Consider the following 16568-nt stretch of genomic DNA (forward strand, 5'->3'; position numbering starts at 1 on the left):
TCTTTTGAAATTCCTGGGGAAAGAGGGACAATTTGAAAAATGGTGAGACAAATGGATTCAGTTAGAAAACAAAGTCAAATCCATCTATCACACCTTCAGTTAAAATGAATTCCAGATGGATTTAAAGTACAAATCTAAAAAGGCAAATATTAAAAATCATATCTTGAAGATGTAGAGAGGTATATAGAAATCTATAGAAGGCAGACATCACAAACTGATGATACCTGCAGTACTGTCAGCTGATGCCTTCAGCTTGGCCTGGGGACGGATTTTAAGAAAGAAAGGAGGGATAGAAGGAAGGAAGGAAGGAAGGAAGGAAGGAAGGAAGGAAGGAAGGAAGGAAGGAAGGAAGGAAGGAAGAAGAATGAAAAGAAGGAAGGGAGGGAGGGAAAGAGGAAGGAAGGATGGAAAGAAGGAGGAAAGGTGGGAAGGAAGGAAAAATAAAATGAGAAATGGAGGCCTCAAAGACACATCATTTCTGATTGTCTCAGCAATAAAATATTAGGTAGTCTGATGTATAGTTTTACACATATCTGTTACCTGCTTGGCTCCCAAAGGCATTTGATTTTGTGTAACTACTTTCCTCCCAATTATAAAGGAATGGCTTTAAATATTTTAGTTCTAACGATGTGTGTATGTAAATATAAAATAAAATGGTAAAGTTAAAAGACAAATAGTGCTCAGTAAAATCTTTAACATAAATGACTAAGTGGTAATATCCTTAATATATAAAAAGTACTTAGAATTCAATCTGCAAAAGATAAAAAAAAACCTCAATACAGTAATGGGTAAAAAATACAAGCAATACAAAGATTTATGGAGGGCAGAAAATATAAGCCAAGAATTCCATAGCACAATGGATCTAAGAGATGAGTATGCTCTGCTTGTTTGACTATAACTTTGGGAAAAGTTGAAATATTAGCAATGTTTAATACTAGCAAGTGCAAGGAAGAAACAGGCACTGCCAGGTATTGTGGATAGGGTTATACATTTTTATAATTTTTCTATGTACAACTTGGCAATGTATGTTAATATATAATATATGCATACCTTCTTTTTTTAAGATTTTATTTATTTATTCATGAAAGACACACAGAGAGAGAGAGAGGCAGAGACACAGGCAGAGGGAGAAGCAGGCTCCATGCAGGGAGCCTGACATGGGACTCGATCCCGGGTCTCCAGGATCACGCCCTGGGCTGAAGGTGGAGCTAAACCGCTGAGCCACCGGGCTGCCCCATACCTTCTTTTTTTAAAAAATAATATTTATTTACTTATTTATATGAGAGAGAGAGATTAAGATAGCACAAGTAGGAGGGAGGAGCGGGCTCCTCACTGAGCAGGGAGCTGGATGTGGAGCTTGATCGCAGAACACTGGGATCATGACCTGAGCTAAAGACAGATGCTTAACCAACGGAGCCACCCAAGCACCTCTAAAATATGCATATCTTCTGACTCAATAATTCTACTTCGAGAATTTACCATTTAATCAACAAATAGATATTGAGATTGTATTATATGCTAGATACTATAGTTAGATCCTGGGGATAAAAAGATGAACAAGTTCTTTAAGCCTCCCTTCTTTTTACATAGTGCCTATTTTCATGGATATATATCCTTAGTAAATGATTGGACATATATACAAATATATAGGTGCAAGGGTATTTTTTCCCCATATACTTGATGTAGTTAAATTTGGAATTCAAAAGCCATCAATAATATGGATTGGGTAAATTATTTCACATTCCAGAAAAGCACACTATGCAGCCATTTTTAGGGTGATAACAGAGCCAAATGATTTAACATAGAAAATGTCCATGATGTATTACTAAGGGAAAATGCAAATTATAGAACTGTACAGCATGGTCTATCTACTGGTTGAAATAAATTATGCCTAAATAATGTAGTAGTGACCTCTAGACTACTGTTTGGTAGTCACAGAGAGAACTAGTATGTGTTTCTTCCAGAGCAGAGGTGATGTGAACAGAAGCTGAGGACAGATCATGCCTGAGCTAGGTGTGCGGGCTGGCATCACAGTGTGCAAATTGGAGTATGGCAAAGTTTCAAGGCTGATGGAAAAAAAATCTATCACCCAAGGAGATAGAGAGCTCTGGTTCGTTGAATGGCAATGCCAAAAATCAGCAGTCCAGAAGCCTGAGATTTCCAGGACAGCTTCATAACAGTCCAGATTTTTTTAGGCTGGAAAGGATTTTGGAAAGGAATTAGCTCAATAGTTTGGCTTCATCATTAAGGAACATGAAGCTCTGTGAAGGCAGAGGGTGGAAAGGGCATGGGAATAACAGTCACCATGAATATAGTATCGTGAATTTTATGTGAATTACTGTATTCCATGTTCCCTTGAAAGTTGTTATGCTGTTACTATTTTCAACTTACACAGGAAAGAGAACTCAGAATGGGTTAAGAATTGTTTGAGGCCACAGAGTTAGCAAGAGATAGGTAGGCCCATTTGCCCTCACAAATACTCTTTAATCCATGCCCCATCACATAGGGCACTGGTGGCAGAGGGAGGAGATGGCCCTTCTGATGCCCAAACGAGGGCTCCTCTGAGGGCTCAGTGCTTTCACCACAAGGTCTGTAGACCGATGCAGTGGGCTCTGCTTTTTCCTGGGCATTCCCCATGTCTTGAAATTCCCTCATCCCTGGCCCCAGGATCTCCCAGTCCCAGCACAAATTGGACTGGAGGGCTATAGTCACTGACACAGCTGATTCTGTAGGGGCCTTTGAACTCAATGTCTTTCTTTCTTTCCTTCTCTGGAGAGGCTGGCTAAGACAGTCAGGATATGGGTTCATCAGAATTGGAGTTCCCGTGGCATCTTCCAGCCAAAATTGTGGTTTCATCAATTCAAGTCATAGGTTCTCAAACTTAACACTATTGACATTTTGGGCCAGATATCTCCTATTGTTGGGGGCTTTCCTGTGCAATGTGGGGATGTTTAGCAACATCACTGGTCTACCCATGAGACACAGAAGCTCCCCCCTTCAGGCCCAAGTCACGACCATTAAAGATGTCTCCAGACATTTTCCCTGAAGGCAAATCTCTCCCAGTTTGAACCATGGATTTAGGGAAATGTCCACACTCTTCTTCCTCATAAACATCCTTAAAAACAAAAACAAAAATACCTAAATGAAAACTTAGGAAGGAGAATCTCATAGTTTTTCTAGAGGCTAATTAGATCCTTACCTGCCTCTTGTGTGCATATGGGGATGCCCAAAAGGAGATGGTTTTGCCTGATTCAGTGAGATAATTTTCTTTCCTTTCCATGTTTTAGGCTGTCTTTGCTCTCCTCCTTACCATTCATCTGCCTCTTGATGCTTTTACTTTCTGAGCTTTTACTTGAAGAAGACACCTGTTTAGCATTTTTAATTTTGCCACCTCTTGCTTCCTAGATTCCTTTAAACATTTTCTGCACCCCTTCTTTCTGTTTCCCCAGCCAGTTTTATCGTTCTTTTTTGTAAAGATGGAAGGCTGGCTGAGGTAGAGCTCAGGGGCCTGCACCAGGTTTGTGCTCATTTTTTGTCATCCTTACATTGTCACATGATCTTGAACAACTCACCCAACTCACACACCCTCTCTGAGACTCAGTTCCTCCTCTGTAAATTGGGTGTGGGGGGGTCTGGCCTGCCTTTCTAACATTACAATATTGTATTAAGGATCAAATGGCTGCATAGATGTGAAAATGCTTTGCAAAGAATAAAGTGACATAATTTATTAAAAGTATCATTATCATGACAAATTGCACACATCATTTAAATTACAGGTGGGACAGATGAGCTTTTTATCATGTGGCCTCAGCTCTTCAGCCTTGCTTGGCATAGGGAAGACACACTGGCCAGGAGTCTGGGAGTGGGCTCTGTGACCTAGACTTGCCCTTTGTTTGTCAGTGCCCTTCTTTGAACTCTAGTTTTCTTGTCTAGCTCAAGCAGAGGATTTGACTGGATGCCCTGATGTCTTCCTCCCTTGCAAACTAATCTGTGGGATGAGGTGTTGCCTCCAGGGCAGTGTTCAGAGTAACTGGCCTCTTCAAGATTACTTCATTCTTTAATTTGTCTTCTAAACTGCATTTGGGATGCTGACACAAGAGATAACACTGAGCAGCTTTCTAGGGGACCCTTAAAAGGGAGAAGGATCACATCAGAATTCCTTCAGGAGAATTTTTCAAATCATCCAATTCCATATTCACTTCTGACCTCTTGGATGGCAACATACTTTGAGTTCCACTAAACTAGGATAACGTTTTATGATATGGAAGCAAAGTAAGAGGACCCCCCCCCCCCAGGAGTTTCTACAAGATTATGTGGGAACTAAGTAAAAGCCTACCAGGACAGTAGGTGGAAGATGTGCCCACTATAAACTCACTAATGCCTTTAGAATGTAAGAGCAGGAGCTAGGGGCTGGCTGGGCTGAGATGGAGGGGTTGGTGAAAGGTCAGACCCAATTCTATAGCCCAATGCTGCCCAAAAGACCTTTCTAAGATGATAGAAATGTTCTGATCTACACTTTCTTTTCTTTTTTTTTAATAATAAATTTATTTTTTATTGGTGTTCAATTTGCCAACATACAGAATAACACCCAGTGCTCATCCCATCAAGTGCCCCCCTCAGTGCCCGGCACCCATTCACCCCCACCCCCCGCCCTCCTCCGCCTTCTTGAGGTGTAACTTATACACAAAAAACTATATATTTTTAATTTGTACAATTTGATAAGTTTGGATGTGTGTAAACACTCATGATACCATCACCACAATCCAGGTATTAAAATGTCCAACACCTCCAAAAGTTAGCTGGGTCTCTTGTTTTCTTTTCCCTTCCTTCCTTCCTTCCTTCCTTCCTTCCTTCCTTCCTTCCTTCCTTCCTTCCTTCCTTCCTTTCTCGTCTTTGTCTTCACCTTCATATTTATTTTGGGGCAAGAATACTCAAGAGGAGATCTACTCTTTTAACAAGATTTTAAGAACATAAGAATGTAAAGTTAGCTACAGACACTATGCTGTGCAGCAGATCTCTAGAACTTATTGGCCTTACATAATTAAAGCTTTGTATCCAATGAGCAGCATTGCTTCATTTCTCCTTTCCCATAGCCTCTGACAACCACCACTCTACTCCTTGTTTCTATGAGTTTGACCATTTTAAATATCTTATATAAATGGAGTAGTATTTGTCCTTCTGTGGTTGGCTTATTTCACTTCACTAATATCCTTCAGCTTCATCCATTTTGACATAAATGGTAGGAGTTCCTACATTTATACAGTCTGAATAATATTCCATTGTATTTATACACCACATTTTCTTTTTTCATTCATCTGCAGAAGGATATTTGTGTTGTTTCCATATTTGGGTTATTGTAGCCACTGGTCACATGTGATACTATAGATAGATAGATAGATAGATAGATAGATAGATAGATATAGATACTAGATATTTGAAATAAGACTGGTGTGACTAAGGAACTGGATTTTTTATTGTATTGAATTTTGATTAATTTTATTTAAATTTAAATAGCCATATGTCTGTTTCAGCACTGTACTCAACTTTCTGGACTCCAGAGATCAAAGGTAGCAAAGATGTAGTGCTCAGTCAAGGGGGAGGATAACATCAATCCTGGCACCAAAGGTTGGGACTCATTTCAGTCACAGAAAGTAGGGAGATGCCAAGTGGCATAGAGCTCTTAGAGCACTCATGAAAAATAAAATTGCTATCAAAAAGTATATTTCCCTACTGTAGTGACACTTATTGTTACCTCTTTTATCTAGTCCCTATATATACCAAATTGACAAATGAAAACAAAAAAGCAAATCCATCAGATCGATCCTACAGATCAGTCTGGAAGGAAGGAATGGGAGACATTAGGTCATCCAGCCTAGTCTTCTGATTGAGCTAGAAGTGAAAAAACCTGGAGCTCATATAAAGAAAGTGACCAGCAGTGTAGGTTATAACTTCGTGCCTCTAAACTGCCAGCCAATGTGTTTTCTCTCGTCTCCAACTTCAAATGCCAAGAATGGAGCATCACATAGACAGGTATGTGATGTCTTTGACAGAAGAACTGTCAGTTCCCAATAGTAAATAAGTTGACCTTATGGAATCTAAGGGTATTAAATGAGAGAGGAAAATAACTAAAAAAAAAAAAAAAAAAGAGAGAGGTAAGATTTAATTGGATTTAAAAATAAAAGCAAAAGTCCAGGACATCTATTTAGGATATGTTCATTCATATTTTCATCAAGATTTGAGGAGATACCAAATCAATAAAGAAAGAAAGGTGATTATGAATTAGAGTGCTTTAAACCTAACATATTTTAGAAAGTTAAGACAGATTATTTTTGAATTGAAGAAAAAAGTAATGGAGACACTGGGTAGAATTGGTTTCTACAAGAAAAGTAAATATATCAGGATTTGAGAAGTTGACAAGAATCCACCAAACTCCTAGAGGAGAACACAGGCAACACCCTTTTTGAACTTGGCCATAGCAACTTCTTGCAAGATACATCCATGAAAGCAAGGGAAATAAAAGTAAAAATGAACTATTGGGACTTCATCAAGATAAAAAGTTTCTGCACAACAAAAGAAACAGTCAACAAAACTAAAAGACAATCTACAGAATAGGAGAAGATATTTGCAAATGACCTATCAGATAAAGGGCTAGTATCCAAGATCTATAAAGAACTTATTAAAAAAAAAAAAAAGAACTTATTAAACTCAACACCCAAGAAACAATCCAATCATGAAATGGGCAAAAGACATGAACAGAAACCTCACAGAGGAACACATACACAAGGCCAACACGCACATGAGAAAATGCTCCGCATCACTTGCCATCAGGGAAATGCAAATCAAAACCACAAGGAGATACCACCTCACACCAGTGAGAATGGGGAAAATTAACATGACAGGAAACCACAAATGTTGGAGAGGATGCGGAGAAAAGGGAACCCTCTTGCACTGTTGGTGGGAATGTGAACTGGTACAGCCACTCTGGAAAACTGTGTGGAGGTTCCTCAAAGAGTTAAAAATAGACCTGCCCTACGACCCAGCAATTGCACTGCTGGGGATTTACCCCAAAGATACAGATGCAGTGAAACAGCAGGGCACCTGTACCCCAATGTCTATAGCAGCAATGTCCACAATAGCCAAACTGTGGAAGGAGCCTCGGTGTCCATCGAAAGATGAATGGATAAAGAAGATGTGGTCTATGTATACAATGGAATATTCCTCAGCCATTAGAAATGATGAATACCCACCATTTGCTTCAATGTGGATGGAACTGGAGGGCATTATGCTGCGTGAAGTAAGTCAATCGGAGAAGGACCATTATTATATGGTTTCACTCATATAGGAAATATAACAAATAGTGAAAGGGATTATAGGGGAAAGGAGAGAAAATGAGTGGGAAAAAATTAGAGAAGGTGACAAAACATGAGAGACTCCTAACTCTGGGAAACGAACAAGGGGTAGTGGAAGGGAAGTTGGGTGGGGGCATGGGGTGACTAGGTGACAGGCACTGAGGGGTTAGTTGACGGGATGCACACTGGGTGTTATACTATATGTTGGCAAATCAAACTCCAATAGAAAATATACAAAAAAATACTTGTATCACTCAAGGAAAATAATAGAAATATGACAAAAGAGAAAATAAATGATATGTAGGATCAGATAAGAAATGAAAGAAATAATAAAATAAGATTGAATAATTAATGTTCAAATCACAAAGTCTTACCCATGAAATGAATGTTATGAGGCTCATAGCTGGAATACTTGGCATATAGCTTTGTGACATCCATAATGAAAAAGGAAAGGAAGGGACCCCTGGGTGGCTCAGGGTGAGCGTCTGCCTTCGGCTCAGGGTGTGATTCCGAGATCTGGGACGTAGTCCTGCATCAGGCTCCCTGCATCAGGGAGCTTGCTTCTCCCTCTGCTTATGTCTCTGCCTCTGTGTGTGCGTGTCTCTCATGAATAAATAAATAAATCTTAAAAAAAAAAGAAAAAGAAAAAGAGAGGAAACAGAATTTGCAATTTAAGCAGGAAGTAAAATGAGACTATACCTATAGTGGCCAAAAGTTTTCTGTTTCCACTTCATTTCTCCACAGTACTACACGGGACAAGGCCACTCAGGTGGTTCAAACATGACATAACCCATATAAACACTTTTATTTCCTCCCAATGCAGTTAGAATAAATTGCAAACTCATTACATATTTTCAAAGAAAGAAATTCAAAGTCAGTATCTCCAGGTATTTTTATAGTGGATTTCCAACGCTTAAAGAATGGAGAAGTCATATGTTATTTAAATTATTCCAGATCTAAGTGTCTTATGAGGTAAACATAACTTTGTGAGCTTGCAAAAGAGAGTCCAGAAAACAAAATTCTAGTCCAATCCCACTTTTGAACACAGCAGTTCAAATTTATATACACACTCAGACAGATTACAAAGAAAATCCATCATAGTATTTTCAGGAATAATGCCCATTATTTACTTGAGAAATAGTTTAATATTAAGAAATGAAGTGACAATTTTTTTTATAATTCTTGGCATGTAATAATAATAGCTCATGCTTAATGAGTACTTACTATATGTCAGGTGCTATTCTAAATATTTATTTATTTATTTATTTATTTATTTATTTATTTATTATAGTCACAGAGAGAGAGAGAGAGAGAGAGAGGCAGAGACACAGGCGGAGGGAGAAGCAGGCTCCATGCACCGGGAGCCCGATGTGGGATTCGATCCCAGGTCCCCAGGATCGCGCCCTGGGCCAAAGGCAGGCGCCAAACCGCTGTGCCACCCAGGGATCCCTCTAAATGTTTTTTTTTTTTTTTTTTTTTTTTTAAGATTTATTTATTTATTCATGAGAGACACAGAGAAAGAGGCAGAGACATAGGCAGGAGGATAAGCAGGCTCCCCATGGGGAGCCTGATGTGGGACTTGATCCTGGGATCTCAGGATCACACCCTAAGCCGAAGGCAGACGCTCAACCTGAGCCACCCAGACATCACTCTAAAAGTTATTAAATCCTCATAACACCCTTTTGAGGTCAGTGTTATTGTCCCCATTTTATAGAAAATGGAGACACAAAAAGGTAAGAATTTTGTCCGAAGCCACACGGATAGTAAAGTCGGAGGCAGGATGTGATTACAGGCAGCCTACCCCTGATCTCGGGGTTCTTAACCGTCGTGCTGCCCAGCAGGCATATGGTAAATATTTGTTGACCTACATTTTATTATTTCTGCTAAGAGTATCTCTTGCTGTGTGCCACTTGCCCTCTGCTTAAGGTAATTTTAAAAAATAAAATGGGATCCCTGGGTGGCCCAGTGGTTTAGCGCCTGCCTTTGGCCCAGGGCGCGATCTTGGGGACCTGGGATCGAATCCCACGTCGGGCTCCTGGTGCATGGAGCCTGCTTCTCCCTCTGCCTATGTCTCTGCCTCTCTCTCTCTCTCTCTCTGTGTGACTATCATAAATAAATAAACATTAAAAAAAAAGATTTATTAAAAAATAAATAAAATAAAATAAAATAAAATAAAATGAATTATTGTGACTCACAGTTTTCAGTGGGTTGACTGGGCAAGGCGCCCTTGAGGTCTAATGTGCAGTTCCAGTGAGATGCTAGCTGAAGGTGTGGTTGCTCTGGATACTCAGAGGCTTATTTACGATGTGTCAGAGGCCCCAATACTTCTCAGCCTCTGCACTAGGCTTGGGCTTCTTGGAGCATGGTGGTCTACAGGTAGCTGCACTTATTCAATAGCCGTTAACTTCCTAGAGGCAAGAATTGGAAGCTTCTAGGCCAACTGATGGCATCCCAAGTGGACACAGCATCATTTCCACCATGTCCTATGGGACAAGCAGTCACAGGCTCCCTCTGGATTCAAGAGGACATAGGAAACAGCTCACCGGCGGGTGGGGAGTGGCAGTGGTACATGATAGGAGAGCAGGGCTGACCTGCCACAATTACTATTTGTGTTTAATAATGCAAAAGCTAAGCACTATACAATGATCCTCAGTGAAAAGACTTCTTCCTTCCATAGTTGTCTTCATCTTTCTGGTTTTCCCCAGCTACCTCCAACTGGTAACCACTTTCATTGCTTTGTTAATGTGTCCTTCCAGGTCCTTCTTGGAAATATAACCAAAAGCAAATGTATATCCTTCTCCTTCTGGTTTACAAAAGGGAGCAGACTGTATACACCAGTTACCACCTTATATCTTGGAGAACTGTCTGTATTAATATGCACTAAAAGAGAAAAAGAGATGGAAGGAAAGGAGGGAGGAGAAAGAAGAAGGAGGAAGGAAGAAGATAGAATTAGAGACTACATACCAACAAAAACACCAGGAGCAGACACTACATTATTAGTAGAGGTTATCTCTCCAAGAAGAGATTAATGCTATTTCTTTCTCTTTTCTGCATTTTCTGAATTTACTATAATGAATATAGGTTATGTTTGTGATAAAAACGTTTTCAATACCAAAACCACATCATTCAATTTTTATGCTGCTCTGTATTTTGTTCTTGTCGTTATTGTTTGTCTATTTTTGAAAAATTGACCTCTGACCATGGTATAATAGAAAAAGAAGACTGATACGGCTTTCTTTGGGAATTTCTCAAATATACCTGCATGATCTTAGACAAGTGTACTGTGTCAATTCCCTTTTCCTGCAACCTGACCTTCTATTGAATCCATGATGTTACCTTATTATCCTGAATATAATTGTTATGTACCTACCATGTACAAGGCAAGGCACTATGCTATGTGTTCTGGGTTTTGGAGATGATAAAGAAGAATACATATATACCTATCTGGGCTATAATTTGATAAGTGTCATATTTGCAAGCCTAATTTGGGATCACAAAAACAAAGACCTATTAATCTTTCTGATAGGAATAGGAATTCAGGGCACAGCTTCTATAGTGGGTGCTATTTGAGCTGGATCATCAAAAACCCATTTTTGAAAAAAGGTAGGATAAGGCAGTCTGAGTAGGAGCTGTGGTTGCTGCTAGGGAGCTTGATGAAGCACCTTTGTGGGTAAAGTGGTAGCAGGTGACGCTGCAAATACAGACCCAGATCCAAGGACAGAAGGGCTTGAAGCCAAATTGAGAAGTTGCAAGTTCTGCCCTTGAGCACAGGAGGGACAGCCAAGAAAGGAGGGTGACCATGTGCCAGGCACCAGATCTGTCTTTCCTTTGATCCAGGTGCCTTTTGCGCAAGACACAGTGAATTAATATTTGTTCTTGTAACAGGTACTTTCTGAGTTCAAGGAAATAAATCCTTGAGGGTTTTTATTTCATTTACACTCTCAGCAATCTCAAAAGAAGACATTGTGTCCCTCTGAGGTTTCAGTGGAGGTGAAAATACAGAGATTAGGCTGGGTTTAAAACTCTCTCGAGACTCCTCTTGGTGTCACTGATGGATAAAATCCTCTTTGCCTCCAAATAATAAAATAAAAAACAAATATTCACACTGAATGGTACTTCTTCGTCCTTCTTCCCATGGCTAAGAGCTCTGAGAAACTAGGCAGGTCACCAGGGCACTCAGGCCCATGTGTGGTCCATTCTAGACGCTCAAAGTAAGTTAATTGTCATGCTGTGGCAAAGCAGAACCAAGACACACATCTCCAAAGGACTAATCTGCAGAAATTAGTCTTGCACCAGCTTTGGCTTCCTGTTGGTACTCATGGGTATCTCTAGCAGGAGGAAAACCAGACAGTGGGTGCACAGAGCACAGAATAGTAAACTGTGAGAGCTGGTACAGCATTTAAGTAGAGAGGCCCAAATTGTCAGATTCCTACTTTCCTCTGTTCACTAGAAGCCATTTTTCCCTGAAGGCTGGCAGGGAGGGAGAGGAGGCTTGCCAAGGCCAGCCAATAGGAGACCATCTGGGAAGATTGGCCTGTTGCAAGTATATGTTTCATTTACATCCTTCAGGACTCACTAGGGAGATAAGGGACTTAGAAAGTGTGTGAGCAAAAAAAAAAAAAAAATTAAAAAAAAAAAAAATAAAAAATAAAAAAAAAGAAAGTGTGTGAGCTCCTCATAGTTAGAGGGACTCCCTCTGAGATTTCACGGGCTCATTCAATGCCTCAACCTGCAAGTTACTGCTCAAATAAGAAGCCTCCCTTAATTTTTCAGCTGGAAATGCACCCCTGTATTTTCTGAATCAGCAAAGCACCTTGTTTTAAGGATCTTAGAACACTGGCAGGACAGAGAGAACACTGGTTTTTGACTCAGATGACCCTGGTTTTGATATCTTGCAGCGCCAGGTGCTTGCTCCATGGCCTTGGAAATATATTTATTTATTTGAGTCCATAAGGCTTTTATCATTAAAGGGAAGGGACTACTGACTGCGGGATTGTTGTGAGAACGAACTGAAGTTCCATGTAAATGACTGCCTAGTTATTCTATAGAGAGAGTCCAAATGAAGACTTGGTCAGGCCTAAATTCAAAACCCCATTTCTTTTTTTAAGATTTTATTCATTCATGAGAGACACAGAGAGATTGAGAGAGGCAGAGACAAAGGCAGAGGGAGAAGCAGGCTCCATGCAGGGAGCCCGATGCGGGCCTCGATCCCGGGACTCCAGGATCATGCCCTGGGCGGAAGGAAGGTGGCAAACTGCTGAGCCACCCAGGGATCCCCCTCAAAACCTCATTTCTACCATGTAATCTCTTGGTAAGACTTTACGACAGTCTCTTAGCCTTTAGATATTTGAGTATCCTCTTTCTGAAAAATTACATTCATCCTGTATATTGGTTGTAAGAATTAGTGGAAATGTAGATAATATGCCTAGCACAGTTTCTGGTGTCTGGCAGATATCCAAATATGACCTCTTCTCTTTTTATTTCTTCTTTTTTTTTTTTAAATTTATTATTTATGATAGTCACAGAGAGAGAGAGGCAGAGACACAGGCAGAGGGAGAAGCGGGCTCCATGCACCGGGAGCCCGATGTGGGATTCGATCCTGGGTCTCCAGGATCGTGCCCTGGGCCAAAGGCAGGCGCCAAACCGCTGCGCCACCCAGGGATCCCTTTTTATTTCTTCTTGATGTTGCCTTGTCTCTCCCATTTTTCAGACAGTAAAGAGACCATAAAGATTCTTTGAAGGCTAAAAACATGCCTGTGTCCAGACACCTTTAATTTATTTATTGAATAACTAAAAGAAGATTTGCTAAATAATTTGGTTGGTGTCACTGGGGAATAAGAAGAATAAATCTATGGGTGGCTTTCTATTTTAGATTTCAGTTAAAATCCCCTGAGTGGCACAAGCCCAGCCTCCCAGGAGTCCTTGCCTCTGTCACCACTGTGTAGATACACTGGTCTCACTATGTCCAGAAGCAGCCAGCCCCTCCCAGCCTTGGGGCACTTGTGCACTTCCTTTGCCTGGGATATTTTCCCCATGAATTTCTACCTGGCTGTTTCCTTCTTGCCTTTTGTAAAATTCCTCATGTTGAAAGATTACTTCTTTGGGGAGCTTTTTCCAGGCCATGCTCTCAGAGTTAGCATTTTCTCCAATGCTTTTTTCTTCACTAATTTGTTTCTTTCATAGAATTTTCTAACAGCTAAATTATAGCAGAGTATGTTTTTGAGTTTTGTTGCCCAGAATCTTCTTGGTTCAGGATAATTTGATCCAAGCTTTTGAGATGCCAGGAGCTTCGGATGAAGCTGACTTCATCCCAGGGCTCCAGGATAGGATTGCATGACGTAGAAGAAAGCAATCATTAAACTGTAGCCCTCTGCTCATGGTGATGGGTTCAAAGATCTCTCTCACTCTCAAATCAGAATACTGTAGCCAAATGAAACTCAATTCTGGGTCATAAAAAGTGATTGGAGAAGTAGCTTCCTCTTTCCTATGGACATAAATCAGAAAAGATATAGAGGCTGAAGCTGGAGTAGTTATCTTACAGCAAAGAAAGAGAAAGGAGAATGTGTGTGTGTGTGTGTGTGTGTGTGTGTGTGTGTATCTTATATATGATTATCATTTAAATATCTGGCTCAATATAAACTCAAACTGGACCTAGTAACATAGTCTTCAGTTACATACTCAATATATAATTGACCCTGAACAATGCAGGGGTTAGGAGGGATACAGATCCCCTGTGTATTAAAAAAAAAAAAACCTCATGTATAACTTTGACTCCCCAAAAAGCTTAACTACTAATAGCCTTCTGTTGACTATGACTTTATATGATAATGTAAACAGTCGATTAACACATAGTTTGTATGTTATGTGCATTATATACTAAATTTTTACAATAAAATAAGCTGGAGAAAATAAAATGTTATTAAGAAGGCCATAGAGAAGAGAAAATACATTTATAATACTGTACTGATTTGTCAAAAAAATGTGCATGTAAGTAGGTCCACAGAGTTCAAAGTCATGTTGTTCATGAGTCAACTGTATTTCTTTTGCTTACCCAGTTTATCTGAGTTTTCTGGCCTGTTACAAAAATTATCAAGATAGAAACATTTATTTAGTATCTGTCTTTAACACTAACTAAATCTTCAGGAGTGAAGGAATTGGGTCTCTTTCCTTGTTGTATCACTCATGCCTAGTATAGTGGTATTTATAAAATAAGTTCTTTATAAATATTTTTGAACAGATAAACATGGTATAGTGCCAAGCTCCCAGGGGCCTCCTGTATTCTCCAGATGTGGTCTCACTCAGACTTTTGGAGTATTGAAAAGGCTTGGAAATGGTTGGGTTGTGTTTCATAATAGTGATAAGTGTGGAACATCCAGAATGCCAGCATTAGCTTGCAGATTTTTGTAAGAGTTTTGGTACCTGAGTAGACCTAAATGAAGGCTGTGTGTTGAGGCAGTTTCTGAGCATCCAGGGTAAGACACGAATGTTCAACTCAACAGAAGTCCTACCTTTCCCTGTTGCTAAAATCACTCTGGGACTGCTGAAACTGTCATGGAATCAGAATTTTCAAATTAAAATAAGCCCTAGGGATTCTTTAATCCTATTGTATGGATACAGAAAGATATGCCCAGATAGTTGAAGAATTGGTCATCCAGCTTACCATACATCACTCCAGACCACAATTCTTTGTTGCCTCCTCCTCTTTTCCTTCCCCTCTTTCTTTCATTTCAAATATCTTCACAGACGGCTTTCTCTTTTCCTGCCAGCCACGGTCTGTAATGTTGGCACTATACTTATGCAGACAAATATAACATGATCTCTGCCCTTAAGCATCTTATGATCTATTAGAAAATGGAGAACAGGCAAAGGACTTTCATAACAGCATGTGGTCATTATTGAAGGTTGTTGAATCCTGTTTGTAGGGCATTGTATCTAGTCGGCTGGCTGAGGTGGCTGAGTAATGGTGGTTGGTGGTCAAAGGAAGGTTATGGGGAACTTTGAAAAGGTAAAACATGAGCTGAGCCCTGAACGTTGTTTCAGGTGGAGGTCATCAAAACATTAAGATTGGCGTTACGGTGACTTTAAACATGGCAAGATATGCTTAATCGGATGGACAGTGATGAGAGATGAGATGGTAGAGGCACATGTAGGTTGCATGCGAATGGCCTTGCTGGTCATTCAGGAACCTTGAACATTATCACAGGGACAGCAAGTGTTTGAGAGATTATGAGCAGGGAAGAAGCATGGTGAAATGGGCATTAGAGAGTGACTGCTCTAACTGCCCAGATTGATGGGTGGATAGGACAGATGACAGGCAGAGAGTTAGGAGGCTGTGTCGGTAATCAGTGTGGGGGTGGGGGGCTGGTGAAGGCTGGCGGAGGTGTGACAACACAGACTGCTATGACAAGACACCCTGACACTCTGATGCTTCACTAGACTCCCTCCTCCCTCCTTCCCTCACCTTTAATGATTTCTGGATGTTCTGAAGTGGAACCTGGCAGATGGTATTTTAAGAAAAAATGACTTCACAGCCTCAGGTTCCGATCTGATTTATATATTTTTCTACCAGAAGGAGATGAGAATGCAGTACCTTCTTAGGTAATTAATGATTCAACATGGTGCCTTTGCAAAATGAAATTGAAGCGGCTGGAAGCCTCATTTGCAGCCATAAGAATTCAAAGGACACAAGAAGGCTGATTTGTGATTGTTGCTTTTCCTCAATAAAAATTAAACTGATTACAAAGAGCTGACAACGAGACAATGTCTTGCGGAAGTAATGTTTCTGACATTTCGCTGAGTGTTTACCACAAATATTCAAATTTATCATTCTTGACATTCTTTAGAAAAATGGAGATAAAATATTATTTTGGTCCTGCAATATTTGCTTGTATGCACATTTATATGCATGCATAATTGATGGAAAATTAAAAGATTTCTGAGCTCCCCTCATATTCATTTTTTAGATTAAGGACTCTGATGAGAGATCATAGAATTAAGCCCATAGAGCTTGTACTTTGGATATAAAAAGCATTTAAGGAGTCATATTTTCTGCAGAAAGAATGTGCCCATCATTAAAATCCTGGGATTCTTTTGTGAATTCAACTTTTGAAGAAGAATTATTAACAGAAATAATAGATAACATTCATATGACTTTTGTAAGCTTACAGGTACGATCTTAAGTCTTTCGATGGTCATTTGGATATTATTACTGTCCCATTT

At 39.9% G+C, this 16568-nt stretch overlaps 1 long non-coding RNA gene across 1 annotated transcript in view; it reads left to right on the forward strand.

Annotated features, from left to right (window-relative positions):
- LOC112653694 (uncharacterized) overlaps nt 1–10490 on the forward strand; it is a 92465-nt gene extending 81975 nt beyond the window's left edge. The window contains exon 6 of the long non-coding RNA XR_007409916.1: nt 10106–10490. This is a non-coding gene — a long non-coding RNA (uncharacterized LOC112653694). The remainder of the gene's footprint in view (nt 1–10105) is intronic.
- The last annotated feature ends 6078 nt before the right edge of the window (nt 10491–16568 follow it).

Source organism: Canis lupus, chromosome 3, assembly GCF_003254725.2.
Source record: "Canis lupus dingo isolate Sandy chromosome 3, ASM325472v2, whole genome shotgun sequence".
Taxonomy (NCBI): Eukaryota; Metazoa; Chordata; class Mammalia; order Carnivora; family Canidae; genus Canis; species Canis lupus.